This window comes from Passer domesticus, chromosome 4 (assembly GCF_036417665.1).
Source record: "Passer domesticus isolate bPasDom1 chromosome 4, bPasDom1.hap1, whole genome shotgun sequence".
In the NCBI taxonomy this organism is placed as follows: Eukaryota; Metazoa; Chordata; class Aves; order Passeriformes; family Passeridae; genus Passer; species Passer domesticus.
In genome coordinates, this window is record NC_087477.1 from 83,176,218 (window position 1) to 83,191,237 (window position 15,020).

General features: G+C 56.7%; 1 protein-coding gene and 2 long non-coding RNA genes across 7 annotated transcripts in view; 1 reads left to right on the forward strand and 2 right to left on the reverse strand.

Annotated features, from left to right (window-relative positions):
* Nucleotides 1-15,020, reverse strand: part of EXOC6B (exocyst complex component 6B) — a 296,665-nt gene that overhangs the window by 128,565 nt on the left and 153,080 nt on the right. The window lies entirely within an intron of this gene.
* On the reverse strand, nucleotides 3,429-4,749 carry LOC135299767 (uncharacterized). Its single transcript, XR_010361667.1, has 2 exons — nucleotides 4,513-4,749; nucleotides 3,429-3,847 (listed from the first exon to the last, which is right to left on the reverse strand). It is a non-coding gene; the product is annotated as an uncharacterized LOC135299767 (long non-coding RNA).
* LOC135299766 (uncharacterized) lies at nucleotides 6,812-7,681 on the forward strand. Its single transcript, XR_010361666.1, has 2 exons — nucleotides 6,812-7,180; nucleotides 7,223-7,681. It is a non-coding gene; the product is annotated as an uncharacterized LOC135299766 (long non-coding RNA).

Consider the following 15,020-nt stretch of genomic DNA (forward strand, 5'->3'; position numbering starts at 1 on the left):
CATGTGGGACGGGGGGAGCCGCTCCGAGGGCCCGGTAATGAGGGGCAGCGGGATATTGCACTTCCCATCTGGCTGCTCTGCACAGCAGGGAAAAGCCTCTCCTGGCTTTCTGAGGACAGGCCCCACTGCAGTAAAACAAAAACACACCAAAAAATAAATAACGAGTGAAAGCGTGAGGAGGAGATGCCCTCTAATGTTCGAGCCCGGCAGCGCATCCGTGGAATGAGGGGGGGATTGGGATAACGGGGCAGGGATGGGGCAAAGTGCAGGGTTTGGGGAGTCCCGGAGTTTTGGGATGGCCCCACAGCTGGGATGGGCTCCCCACACGTTTTGGGGTGCCGGGGCTCAGCTCCTCGGCCAGGGCCACCTGTGTTTGTGTTGGTGTGGCCCCGGAGCGTGGCCCTGCAGTGACCCGGGAAGGTCCTTCCCGTCCTTTCCCTGTCCCGTCCTGTCCTGTCCCTGTCCCATCCTGTCCCTGTCCCGTCCTGTCCCTGTCCCGTCCTGTCCCCACGGCTCCCGACAAATCTGATTAGGGAGCAGCGTTGGAAGAGGGAGAACAGCCTGAGTAACGAGCCTGGCTTTGGGAACCCAGCTTCGGAATCCAGCGTTAATCCATGGAATGCTTTCCCAAAGGGCTTTTGGAGCAGCCAGCTCCTGCCACAGCCTTCCCAGCTCCTAATTAAGCACTAATTGACCCAACCTCAGAGCCGGGGGACAGCAAAGGAGGAGGTTCCATCCCAAAAGGGCATCCCAGGGATGCAAAGGGCTCGGATGGATGCGAGGGAGTTGAGATCCCTTCCCACCCAAACCATTGCAGGATTCCTCCCCCTTCAGTCCCTTTTCCCAAGTGCTCCACTTTTCCCAAAAGCAGGAAACCCCAATTTGCTGAGAAATGGGACATTTTTACAGCCTGTGTGACATGGAGGGGAGAAATCCACTCTCCTCACTTAAATCCAAGGAATTCAGAGAGATGCTGATCCTGCTGTTCCCCAGCTCCCCATCCCATGCTCCTTCTGACCTGCTGCTGAAGGGGAAAGACAAAACCAGGATTTTTTTCCCTTCTTTCCAGGGAATCACCATGAAAGCAACAGCTGCAACGTGGGCACCAGGAGTAGAAAGCCAAATTTTGGGCATGCTCAGGGTTTCTCCTCTTTTTGCAGGACAAAGCCACCGGTGACAGAAAACTGCCACTGGCAGCGTGATGGAAAACCAAGGAATTGAGGATTTCAGGGGAAAAAAAATGCCTGGAGGAAATAAAATTGCCAGAAGTGCCTGTTGAGGTTGGTGGAAGGGTATGGGAGCTCCTGTCTCCAAATTCCAGAGCAGACACCCCTGGAGCCAGGTCTGATCCCAGGGTCCAAGCAGGGCTCCAACACCTCCCACTGACCTCCAAGGATGGAATCAAGAGCTGCTCCACTCTTGAAAAGAAAGATTAAAAATAAATAAATAGGGATTTCTATTCCTTGGTACTGCAGGGGGAAAGCCATGGAACTGGGAATAGAGTGCCTTTAGGTTCCTCACTTTGGGATAGAAACCTTTTCCCAAATGCCACCAGTGCTTCCAGCTCATCCCCATTCACCCACCTGGAAAAAACAGGGAAAAACAGACATTCCCAGGATGTAACAAGCAGCAACCCCTGCTCTGCAAACAACTGTTTGAGCCTTAATTCACTGAAAATCAAGAGCAGAAAATGGAATTTCTCAAGCAGACAAAGCCAGGAGGCCTCTGAGGCAGAGCAGAGTGCCCAGGAGCTGTCAGGAGCCATCCCCTGCCCACAGCACAAATCCATGAATTCCTGATTGTCCTGGCAGGAACACCCAGCAGAGCCAGCACCAGCCCAGGTGCTGCTGAAAAATGACACAACGACGGCCTGGACAGGGAATTCCAGCTTTTCCAGCATTGTTCTCAGCAATCCTGGATGAGGACACCCCGAGCCACAGCACAGGCTGGAACAGCCTTGGATGGATTTTGTTCCATGGGTTTATCCAAAGGTTCCTGTGCTGTGCAAACTTCTGGTGTCCACAAGAACTTTGTCAACAACTCAGGGAGAACAGGGGCAGGAGCAGAACAGGCTGGGAGTCCTGGAAAACCACAGGAATGCATCCACCAGGCCTAGGCTGATCCCAGCATGGCCTGGTCCCAGCAGGAAGGTGGGAATGGTGTCCCTGTGGCCCTGAGGTGAGAGCCCAGCTGCAGAGCTGCCCCAGCCCTGGGGCCAGCAGCAGGAGGACGTGGAGCTGCTGCAGAGAGCCCAGAGGAGGCCCCGGAGCTGCTGCAGGGCTGGAGCCCCTCTGCTCTGGAGCCAGCCTGGAGAGCTGGGAATGTTCCCTGGAGAAGGGAAGGCTCCAGGCAGAGCTCAGAGCCCCTGGCAGGGCCTGCAGGGGCTCCAGGAGAGCTGCAGAGGGACTGGGGACAAGGGACAGAGGGACAGGACACAGGGAATGGCTGCCACTGGCCAAGGGGAGATTGGGCTGGGATCTTGGCAAGGAATTGCTGGCTGGGAGGGTGGGCAGGGGCTGGGCTGGAATTGCCAGATTTGCTGTGGCTGCCCCTGGATCCCTGGCAGTGCCCAAGGCCAGGTTGGACATTGGGGCTGGATCCACCTGGGACAGTGGGAGGTGTCCCTGTCCATGGAAGTGGAGGGGATTTAAGGTCCCTTCCATCCCAAACCACTCCCTGGTGATGAAAACAACGCTCTGAATTCCATGTTCTCCTTACAGAAATCCCGTTAGTGTGACAGAGCTGGAACCAGCGACTCCCTGAGTTTCAGAGGAGTTAAAGTCCCAAAAGGCTGCAAACCAGCCCCAAATCTGGGGCTCCCCCACACCCTGGATAACCCCAAAAACTCCAGCTCACGTGCTGTGATTTTCAGAGCCAGAGGGAGCCCATGGAAAACTGAAAACTGCGGGACACAGAGGGATCGGCAGCTTGGTCCCATCTGGGCCTCAGCTCTCCCTGTGCCACCAAAAATGAATTTTGGAACCAGCAGGGACTTTGTGGGGCCCTAACAGACACCAAAACGCAGCTGTGGAAGGAATTCCACCCATCCAGAGGCCGATCCCTTCCCAAGCATTGGCAGAGGGGGACGGTGGGATGAAGCATGCTGCAGCCCAGCGGGAATTCCATGGATGAAGACAGGGAGAACATCAGGATCTCCATGCCTGAAACACAGGGATGCTCCCATCCACTCCTACCTTCCATGGAACTTCCAAAGTGACATCACACCTGGCAGACCTGGTTCCAAGAATTTCTTCCATTTCCCTTTTAACTTGTTCCAATAAGTTCTCCCATTTCCCTGTTTCCTGGTTCCAAGAACTTCTCCCATTTCCCTTTTTCCTTCCTGATTCCAAGATTTTTTCCCATTTTCCTTTTTCCCAGAGCCCCACAGATTCCAGGGAGCTCTGCAAGGAGAGAAGGGACAGCAGCTGTCCCTTCCAAGTTTCTTTCCCTGCTAAGAATTTAACCTCTGGAAAATCCAAGGATGGCAGTGTTGGGAACGGTCAGACTCGATGATCTCAGAAGGTTTTTCCAACCTTAGTAATTCCATGATCCCAGAAGAGGGTGGAATTTGATGCTGGTGGGCTCAGGCCAGCAGAGTCTCCTGTTCCAGGAGGAACAGGAGCATTCCTGAGGATGAGGAGCATTCCCATCTGCTCCACCAGCAGGGTTCTGCTGTGCCCAGGAGTTCTGCATTTCCTTGGAGAGTTTCTCTCCTTGTTCCTTCCCAGAAAATGCTCTGCCTCAGGATCCTGGCAGTCCTGGATCTGCTGTGTCTCCTCACAGTTCTGCTCTCAAAGGATTGGGGCCTTGCATTCCAGAGGCCAAGAGATTCCCAAGGAAAGGGGCACTGAGTTCAGAAAAAAAATCCTAAAAAGGCTGAGAGCAGCCTCCTGTACCTGAAGGGGGAGAGCTGCAGAGGGACTGGGGACAAGGGACAGAGGGACAGGACACAGGGAATGGCTGCCACTGGCCAGGGGGAGATTGGGCTGGGATCTTGGCAAGGAATTGCTGGCTGGGAGGGTGGGCAGGGGCTGGGCTGGGATTGCCAGAGCAGCTGTGGCTGCCCCTGGATCCCTGGCAGTGCCCAAGGCCAGGCTGGACACTGGGGCTTGGATCCACCTGGAACAGTGGGAGGTGTCCCTGCCATGGATGGGGATGGGATTTAAGGCCACCCAACCCATTCCATGACTCCAGCACTCCCCAAAAACACCTTCACCACACAAAATCCATGCTGTTCCCAAAGAACATCCCCCCAAGGCATTCCCAGGAGCTCAGATTGAATCCCTAGAGAAAAAACCTCCCCACCCAGCCTTTCCCTCAGTGCCATCCCTCCCGGGGAGCCAAATCCTTGGATCTGGAGCTGCAGCCCCTCCTGCAGCTCCGGGGGAGGCTGGGCCCGGCCGAGCCCCGCGCCCGGCACCGCTCCGGAGGATCCCGGCGCTCAACAATGGGGGATCTGTCAGAGCCCGGCCCACCACCGGCCATCATCTGTTTCCCATAACTCCAGCTGACCTAAACTCCAGGGCTGAACAAGTAGCCTGTGTTTTTCATCTGGAAAACTCCACGGAGCTGTTCCCGCTCCGGCCTCTCCCTCCCTGCCGGAGCCAGGCTTTGGAGATGTCACAAAGTGACGATGTGGACAGAGATTTCCTCGTCAGCACCCAGCGTTTTTAGGTTGGGATTTGGGTCTCCTGCCATCCCAGGTGCCCTGCAAGGCTGAACACACCTGGATGAGCCTTTCCCCTCCATCTCTCCCTCCCCAAGGAAAATCCCACCCCAGCGCTTCCCGGTGTAAAAACGAGCGGAGCCGGATGCCGGCCCCGCGCCTGTGTCATGATAAATTTAAAATCCATTAAAACTTTATCAGGAACGAGCTGCCAGGGAAGCAAACAGATTCAGGACGAGCCCCACAGCGTCTTCCACGCGAGGGCACAGTGAGGAAAATCCCTGGAGGACCCTGGAGGTGGGGAAAGCTCCGTGTGCGGGCTCCGGGAAGGAGGAAAGGGAAAGCTGGGAATTGCTCAGGAGCCCGGCGAGGCAGGATCCAACCCCCAGAGTTATCAGCTCTGCTCAGGGCTCCCATCCATGAGGGGCAAAAAAAATAACCTCCAATTAGGGGAAAAGCAGGATGAGTCCTTGAGGAGGATGAAGGGCAGGTCCAGAGTGAGGAGGAAGGAAAATGTAGGGAAGGGAACACAACCTGCAGCAAATCCCTCCCTTTTTCCACAGTGCTGTGGGGTTCAGGCTCCCCGAGAGCCAAAAAGATCCCGAAATGTGGAAGTGTCCATAGGATGATGTGAGGTCAAAGCCCTTGGTTTTCCCTCTCCCGGGATCCCTGTGCCAGGCAGGAGGCTCAGCTCGCTCCCACAGCTCCGCCGTGAAATGTTTGGGTTGGAAAAATCACATTTGCATCATTATTGTTGTGTTCTCTCCCGGCAGAACAGGGGGGAAGGCTCAGGGAGCAGGGAGAAATAAAAACAGGATAAACTCGTAAATAAACCTGCTGTTCTGAGCACACCCAGCTCGAGCTGCACCCTCTGTACTGGGACAGAAGTCGTGTCCCAGTAGCTTTCTCCAGCTCAGGTTGTGCCCCTTTTTGAGGCAATAACTCGTAAAAACTGGTCCAAATAGAAAATTCCAGATAAAGGGACGCTGTCACACTCTGAGGAGTGGAAAGCAAATCCTGGATGTTGGGAGGGGAATGGTCACAGAAGGAGAGGACTCTGGAAGGGAGGGGACATCCAGACAGACCCAGAGGGTGGGACAGTGGGGACCTCAGGAAGGTCAAAAAACTCACAGGCACCAGGGTCAGGGCAATCCTAGCACAAATCCTGGCTGGATGGGGAAGGAAAGGATGGAGAGCAGCCCTGGGAGAGGGATTTGGGATGTTGTGGATGAGGCTGGAAAGGCCCAGGACAGAAACCCCTGCTCAGCCCTGGGCTGATCCTAAAGGCAAGGTGGGAATGGTGTCCCTGTGGCCCTGAGGTGAGAGCCCAGCTGCAGAGCTGCCCCAGCCCTGGGGCCAACAGCAGGAGGACGTGGAGCTGCTGCAGAGAGCCCAGAGGAGGCCCCGGAGCTGCTGCAGGGCTGGAGCCCCTCTGCTCTGGAGCCAGCCTGGAGAGCTGGGAATGTTCCCCTGGAGAAGGGAAGGCTCCAGGCAGAGCTCAGAGCCCCTGGCAGGGCCTGCAGGGGCTCCAGGAGAGCTGCAGAGGGACTGGGGACAAGGGACAGAGGGACAGGACACAGGGAATGGCTGCCACTGGCCAAGGGCAGATTGGGCTGGGATCTTGGGAATTAGGAATTGTTCCCTTTGAGGGTGGGCAGGCCCTGGCACAGGGTGTCCAGAGCAGCTGTGGCTGCCCCTGAGTGAGTTCCAACCAATTCCAACAAATTCCAACCAGATCAAATCAATTCCAATGAGTTCCAGCCATTTCCATGCAGTTCCAGCCAGCTCCAGCCGGACCCAGTCCATCCCCTGGTTGTCAGGGTGTCCCGGGGCCCTTTGTGACACGGGGCTGTGCCATGCCCAGAGCCCTTTGTGACCCGGGACACTGCCAGGAACGCCCCTCCCTCGGGAAGCTGCAGCTCCCAGGATCCCTCAGAGGATCCCCCAACCCCTCTGAGGCTCAGGATGGCGGAGAAGGCAAATCCCAAATCCCAGCCCAAGAAAGGGCAAGCGAACACCCAGAGAAGGGGCCAGGTGAGGGAGGGGACAGGAGGGGACAGAGGGAGGGATGGGATGGGATAATGGGATGGGATAATGGGATGGGATGGGATGGGATGGGATGGGATAATGGGATGGGATGGGATGGGATGGGATAATGGGATGGGATGGGCCAAGGACTGCTTCCCACAGCTCCTCCTGCCTGTGGATGGGACTCAGGGAATAACAGGTGTGACATGGGGGAATCACGGGTGGGACACAGGGAACAAACCCCAGGTGAGACACAGGGAAAAAACAGAGATGGGACACAGGGAATAACAGGTGGGGACATAGGGAATTTCAGGTGGGACATAGAGAGCCACAGGTGGGACACAAAGAACAAAGGTGGGATATAGGGAACTGCAGGTGGGACACGTGGAATAATGAGTGGGACACGGGCAGCCAGAGTTGGGACACAAGGAAAGAACCACAGGTGGGACACAGGGAACAAGCAGGGATGGGACACAGGGAATGGCAGTGGGACACAGGGAATGGCAGGAGGGACACAAGGAATGGCAGGAGGGACACAGGGAATGGCAGGAGGGACACAAGGAATGGCAGGCAGGACACAAGGAACAACAAGAGATGGGATACAGGGAAAAAACCACAGGTGGGACACAGGGAATGGCAGGTGGGACACTGGCAGGTAAAGGTGAGACACAGGTACAGGTGGGACACAGGGAACAAAACATAAGTGGGACACAGGGAACTGCAGGTGGAATACAGGGAACAAACCACAGGTGGGACACAGGGAACAAGCAGAGATGGGACACAGGGAATGGCAGTGGGACACAGGGAATGGCAGGAGGGACACAAGGAATGGCAGGAGGGACACAAGGAATGGCAGGAGGGACACAAGGAACAACAAGAGATGGGACACAGGGAAAAAAACACAGGTGGGACACAGGGAATGGCAGGTGGGACACAGGGAACAAACCACAGGTGGGACACAGGGAATGGCAGGTGGGACACAGGGAATGGCAGGTGGGACACCGGGAATGGCAGGCGGGACACTGGCAGGTAAAGCTGAGTCACAGGTACGGGTGGGACACAGGGAATCCACCACAGGTGGGACACAGGGGGCAAAGCCCAGGTGGGACAGCTGGGCTGGCAGCTGAAGGTGGCACACAGGGGCAGTGGCACACAGGGCAGCCAGGCCCAGTCCCCCGTGGGATGAGGCTGGCAGGGCCACCCAGCCCGGAGAGCCCGTGGGACACCGGGAGCCACCACGGAGCCCTTGGGAGACCCCTGGAGATGGCACCGAACACCTTCCCCAGGCCAGGAGCTGCGACAGCAGCCGGGGCCACCCTCACTGGCCCCCTGTCCCCTGCAGGTGGCCGTGCCAGCCCAGGAGGTGACGGCGCCCGCCCGGCCCGCGCGTGACCCTGGTGCCAGCCACCGTGCCCTGCCCCCTGCGCTGGCAGCGCCCCTGGCTGCTCCTGGCACGAGCAGGGCCCCGGCCAGCGGCCACCAGCCGCGTGTCCCCAGCGCCCGGGACAGCCCGGGGACGGCCACGGCCACGCAGAGCCGGGCAGCGGAGCCGGGGGACAGCGCGGAGCCGCCGCGGAGCAGGGTGAGGGTGGCGCGGCTGACCGAGGCCGGGCTGAGGCAGCTCGGGGGCATCTCCAGGTACCAGCGCACCCTGGAGTGGCTGGACAGCATCTTCACAAGCAGGGACGAGGTGGTGGCCGAGCTGCAGGAAGAGCTGGATGGATTCTGGGAGTTCCAGGAGCACGGGAATAGTTAGGGTGGGAAAAGGCCCCTGAGGTGATGGAACTCCAGCACGGCCCCCGGGGCCACGGCCAGCCCCTCCTTGGACACCTCCACCACTCTGAGGGACCTTCTGGCCACAGACTGGCACCAAAGGGGAAGCTGAGAAGGCAGAGCCAGACCCTGCTCAGGACAGCTGGAACTCAGGAATCATTCCCACGGGAATTCCCAGGAAAAGCCCTTTTCCCAGGAGGATGGTCCACCACGGGGACAGGCTGCCCAGAGAAGCTGTGGAGCTCCATCCCAGTGGGACAGGGACCTGAGACCCCCCTGTAGCTCCGTGGGGAGCTGGACAGTGATCTGCAGAGCTTCCCTCTACCCTTCCTCCATGCTGCTGTGAGGATGGGGACGCCTTCCCCATGGAGCTCTGGATGTGCTCCAGGGACCACGGGATGGCTCGGGCTGGAAGGAACCTTGAAGACCACCCAGTTCCACCCCCTGCCACGGGCAGGGACACCTTTCATTACCCAAAGTTTCTCCAAGCCCTGTCTAACCTGGCTGTGAGCGCTTCCAGGGTCTAGAAACAAAAGCAGGATGAACCTTCCCACCCAACACCTGTGGAAAACACGTCCTGGAGCATCCCAATAAAGAGTTTTTACACAGATCCGCCCTTGTCCTTCGGTTAATACCTGAAACCATGACAAGATGCAACAGGAGCAGCTTTTCAAGCCTCTGGTTTTCCCAACAAGTTCGTATCCTGAAGGATTCCGTGGGGTTTCAATCCCACACCACAACCACAGCCGGGGCAAGCCGGAGTCAGGAGAGGGGATTTGAGGGAAGAGCCAAATCCCTGCTCCCCACACAGCCCCCGTGGGCCGCGCCGAGGCTGCGAGGAGATGATTCAGCCCCCACAAAAGAAGGTGAAACCCGAAGATCACAAGTCCCCCAGACCTCCAGCTCCCACCTTCAAACCATAAAAGAGCTGCTTTTCTCCACAGCCAAACCCCGTGGATTCCAAAGGATCCAGGGAAAACCCTCTCCGAGGGCAACGCCGCCCTTGGGAACATCCCCAGCTTCTGTGTACGGTGATTTTGGAGCTTTCCCAACCCTTTCCACACAGCACGACCCCGAAACCCCTTTTTTTTTGTGGGAGTTTCTCCCGTTCCCGCTGCTCCGGCCGCTCCCGGAATGCGACGGCAGCGTTTGTTCATTGTGCAGAGCCAGCCTGGCTTCCAGGTTTTCCTGAACAAAGGACTGAAACAGGGGGGAATATGCGTCAGAAGCCCGTCCTGGACGTTGCTCACCCTTTTTTTCCTGCACAAATATTTGTAAACACGCGGAGAATTCGTGTCCAGCCGGCTTCGGGACCCTTCATAAAACCAGGGATTTATTGCAAACAGGATGGGAATCATTTCCCAGCTCCCGGTGCTTATAGGGCTTTAGGATGAGAAACATAAAGAGCAGGAAAACAGCGGCTGCAGCTGGGCTCCAAGCCCTGCTGGAGAGGGATGGAACGGGGGCAGTGTGGATTTACAGCTCCAGAGCCCCCCACAAACCCCCTCCCAAAAAATAAAACAAAGCGTGGAGTTTCTGGGCTGCACAGGAGAATTCTCCGGGGTTTATTTATGGATGGAGTTTGGGGAGAGGCTGAGCTCCAAGGATCTTCCAGGAGGGCTCAGCCTGGAGAAAAGAGGTTCAGGGGGGACCTTGTGGCTCTGCACAAGCGCCTGGCAGGAGGGGACAGCCAGGGAGGGGCAGGATCTGCTCCCAGGGAACAACAGGAGAATGGAAACGGCCTCAGGCTGGGCCAGAGGAGGTTTAGGTTGGAAATCTGGGGAAATTCCTCATGGAAAGGGTAGGGCTGGACTCCCCATCCCTGGGGGGATTTCAAAGCCCTGTGGATGTGGCATTTGGGGACATGGGACAGCGCTGGCCCTGGCAGGACTGGGTGACCTCAGAGAGCTTTTCCAACCTCAACAATTCCATGATTTTATGATCTGAAGCCTCTCCTTGCAATCTCAGAGTTCCAGTCTGGCACATGCCCATTCCCCACCCAGAGGGACAGAACCCTCCCGGCTCTGCTTCCATCCATGTCCTGTTCCTGTCATTTTTCCATGATTCCCCACAGCTGCAGCCAACGCCAGACCTCAAATTTTAGGGATAATCAGGAAAAACTGGAACCGCTCACCAGGGTTGGATTTGGGGCTTTAAATGTCCCCAAGAAGTGGCACAGAGAGAGACTTTGGTTCGTTTTTAGGAGCCAAAATAAGCCCTAAATGTGGAATATCATCATCAGCCCAGCAGGACTGGGACAGCTGGGAAGGAGAGGAGGGAGAAGGCTGAGGAAGCTCATCCAGTCCTGGATTCCAGAACAGATGGATCCAGGATCCTCTTGGAAACACTCAGAAGAACAGAGGCAAGGGGCAAAATACAAAAGGAAGAATTAAAATCAATTAAATGGGGGGAAAATTCCACAGAGGTTGTCAAATGTTGGAGCAAAGAAGCTGGGCAGCCTCCAGCCTTGGAGATCCTCAACATTTACATGGAAAAGGATCAGAGATTCCTGATTTTACTTCAAATTCAGCAAATTTAGACTTGGACCAAGTTTTCCATGAGCTGTCTGAACTGGGTGCCCCTGCCATTGGGATTAGGAGGGATTTAAGTCCCTTCCAACCCAAACCATTCCATTATGGTTTGAATCCACAACCAGAGGATGAGAAAAGAGTGGGAATTCACCATTTCCCTTCATGCTAAACCGAGTTTTACCTTAGAACACCAACGTTCTCCAGGGAAATTCCTTCCAGATCACTTCACTTCCGCCCCTATCACTTGTTATTTTTGAGATATCTCCCTTCTGGACACCACCACGGAGTCCTCTGGGGCAGCTGAGGCGTTTTCCAAACATTCCTGGGACCCTCCTGAGCCTCAAAGCCCGGAAACAGCAAATCTTGGGAAGAGCCTTCCCACGCCTGCACAACGCGAGGAGCGGGGCTGGAATTCAGGGTGGCTCAGCTGGACCCTGAACAAGGTGAACATTCCCAACAAAATCCCCATGGCCTCGGAGCTCCCTGCATCCAGCAGCTCCAGAGTGGCTAAAATTCCTTCAAAAAGACCTCGGAAATGAGTGGGAAAAGGTGAACGTTGCAGTAAAAGCTGAAAAAATGATGGGAGGAATTCCAGAACTTTCAGCCCCCACTGAGCTGAGTCCTCCTGGGACAGAATTCCAGGGGAATGGAGGAGAAGGGGAGTGGGGAGAACCAGGACATATTCAAGCAGGAGTTATGCCAATGATGTGCTGGCACAGCAGGATTTGGGGATCCTGGGAAAGCAGAAATCCCTGACCTTAGCCAGGATTTCATGTGCTTTTCCACAATATTCCTCAACCTGGATGTCCCTGTATGGATGAGGCCCAGCTGGAAAAATAAATCATTAGTGGGGTGGTCAGTTCCAGAGGGTCGGGATCAAGGAGTTCAGGGAGTCACCCCAAAGGAGCTGGTGACAAGTGGGGACCACAGCAGGGCCTGTCCTGGGACACGTCTGGCTCCTCTCTGGTGGCAGCGACCTGGAGAAGCCACAGGGCAACTGCCAGGAGCTCCAACTCAAGGGAGAAGTCACAGGATCATGGAATGATTGGAAAAGGTTGGAAAAGGTCTTGAAGATCACTGGGTGAGAATACTCCCCAGCACTGCCAGGGCCACCACTGCCCCAAGTGCCACAGCCACAGGGCTCTGAAATCCCTCAGGGATGGGCACTCCAAACCTCCCTGGGCACTTCCAAGGCCTTTCCATGTAGGAATGTCCCCAGTGCCCACCCTGAGGCTCCCCTGAGGCCGTTCCCTCTGCTCCTGTCCCTGTTCCCTGGAGCAGAGCCCGACCCCCCCCGGCTGTCCCCTCCTGGCAGGAGCTGTGCAGAGCCACAAGGGCCCCTGAGCCTCCTTTGCTCCAGGCTGAGCCCCTTCCCAGCTCCCTCAGGGATTCTGCAGCCCCTTCCCAGCTCCCTCAGGAATTCTGCAGCCCCTTCCCAGCTCCTCAGGGATTCTGCAGCCCCTTCCCAGCTCCCTCAGGGATTCTGCAGCCCCTTCCCAGCTCCCTCAGGGATTCTGCAGCCCCTTCCCAGCTCCCTCAGGGATTCCCCAGCCCCTTCCCAGCTCCCTCAGGGATTCTGCAGCCCCTTCCCAGCTCCCTCAGGGATTCTGCAGCCCCTTCCCGGCTCCCTCAGGGATTCTGCAGCCCCTTCCCGGCTCCCTCAGGGATTCTGCAGCCCCTTCCCGGCTCCCTCAGGGATTCTGCAGCCCCTTCCCGGCTCCCTCAGGGATTCTGCAGCCCCTTCCCGGCTCCCTCAGGGATTCTGCAGCCCCTTCCCGGCTCCCTCAGGGATTCTGCAGCCCCTTCCCGGCTCCCTCAGGGATTCTGCAGCCCCTTCCCGGCTCCCTCAGGGATTCTGCAGCCCCTTCCCGGCTCCCTCAGGGATTCTGCAGCCCCTTCCCAGCTCCCTCAGGGATTCTGCAGCCCCTTCCCAGCTCCATTCCTGCCCTGGCCATGCTCCAGCCCCTCCAAGGCTCTCCAGAGCTTCTCCAGCCCTGGAGGTGCCCCAGCAGTGCCAGCACAGGGGACAAGGGCAGGACAAGTTCTCAGAGAGGTTCTGGAATCTTGGAGGTTTTCAACACAAGCTGGGATAAAGCCCTGAACAGCCTGGGCTGCTCTCAGAGCTGCTTCCAAGGAGTCATGGAATGGTTTGGGTGGGAAGGGACCTTAAAGAGCATCTTCATCCCTCTCCATCCATGAGCAGGGACAGCTCCCACTGTCCCAGGCTGCTCCAAGCCCCAGTGTCCAGCCTGGCCTTGGGCACTGCCAGGGATCCAGGGGCAGCCACAGCAAATCTGGGAATTCCAGCCCAGCCCCTGCCCACCCTCCCAGCCAGCAATTCCTTGCCCAGATCCCACCTATCCCTAATTCCAGGAGGTCAGACCAGAAGCCCCTGAGATCCCTCCCCAGAGACTGATCCCACAAAGAAATTCCATCAATTTCCCCAGTCAGGACAATCAGAGCTGGCACGGAGAGTGGAATGGGACTGAGGGGATGAATCCAGCCCTAAATCCAGACCCCAGCACATTCCCAACCCTGGGAAAGCTCAGAGCTGGCCACTGAGAGCAGGATGGGACTGAGGGGATGAATCCAGCCCTAAATCCAGACCCCAGCACATTCCCAGCCCTGGGAAAGCTCAGAGCTGGCACTGAGAGCCCCAGGGATGGGACTGAGGGGATGAATCCAGCCCTAAATCCAGACCCCAGCACATTCCCAGCCCTGGGAAAGCTCTGCTGCTCCCCCTTCCTCAGCTGACGAGGAGTCTGCATCCGGGCTATTGCAGGAAAACCTCCCTGGCTCAGAGTGGATTTTTTTTATTTTATTTTTCCCCTCCCTTTCCACGTTTCCACGTCTGTTTTCCAAGGGGAATATTTCAAGCCCTGTGATGCTATCAACCAGCGCTGATTTCTGCGCTTTGATCGCAGCCAAGCGCTTTTTCTCCCGAGGAAAAAAAAAAAGAAAAAAAAGGAGGTCAGGGGGTCAAAGGAGCGCTGTGACAATTCCCAAAGTTCACCCTGCTGCCACCAGGGCCAGGCTCCATTAGCACGTAGGACAGGGTGGTTATCACAGGTCACTGACACCGGCCCGCTCTAATGGCTTTTCCTGTGGCCTTATCAATGGCGTGCACAAAGTGGCTCCCCCCAGCCTTCCCCTATGATCTCAGAGCTCTGTTTACAGCTATCTCCCCGCACCAGGCACCAGCCCAGGCAGCAGACGCTGAGAAATGCCAGGACACGGCCACGGGACAGGCTGCAAAGTGCCTGAGATGGACAAGGAGTCACCAGAGAGGGATTTGTTCTTTTTTTTTTTTCCACTGCGCGTCCCGCTCCTTTCCAAAAAAATATATAAAGTTTTTGAGTTCTCAAGGCAAGCTCGACAAGCCCAAGCTCTGAAACAGAAGAACCACAGAGTTTCCATGGTGGGGTTTGTGTTGCGCTGTGGAATAAAAGGAACAAGTGGTGCTACAAAGAGAAAAAAGGTTTGGTTTCATCTGAAAGGCAGGGCTGGGTGGCTCTCGTTGTTGCAGTTGTGGTTCCTAAAGAGCCTCCCTGGTGCCTTGAAAGGAGAACTTCAATTGTTCTGCCCCCTCTGCAAAGCACAAATATTTTTGGTGGGGATGCTGAGCCCCCGAGAGGGTGGGGAGGGAGTGGGAGCCCCAGCCCCACGGATGAGCTGAGCCCCCCTGCCCAACCCATCCCAAAAAAGCAGGAAAAGGAGGATTGGGGCAGGCAGCACCAGCAGCATCACACCTGGGAGAGGAATGAAAATGATTCAAGTGCAGGGCTGGCAGGAGAACCAGGATGCACAGGATCCCCCATTCCCAACAGAATCTGCTCCATGTGGCCATCCCAGGTGGGAATTCCACGGGCTCACCTTGAGCCCAGGGACCCCTGAGCAGCTCCTGCAGCAAAACCTCGTGATTCCAGTGAGAATCCCAAAACAAAACCTCGTTTCTCCTCCCAAGGCTGCGCTGGCTGGGCACTAAGAGATACAAAACTTGTCCTTCCCTAAAATTCCCAAGG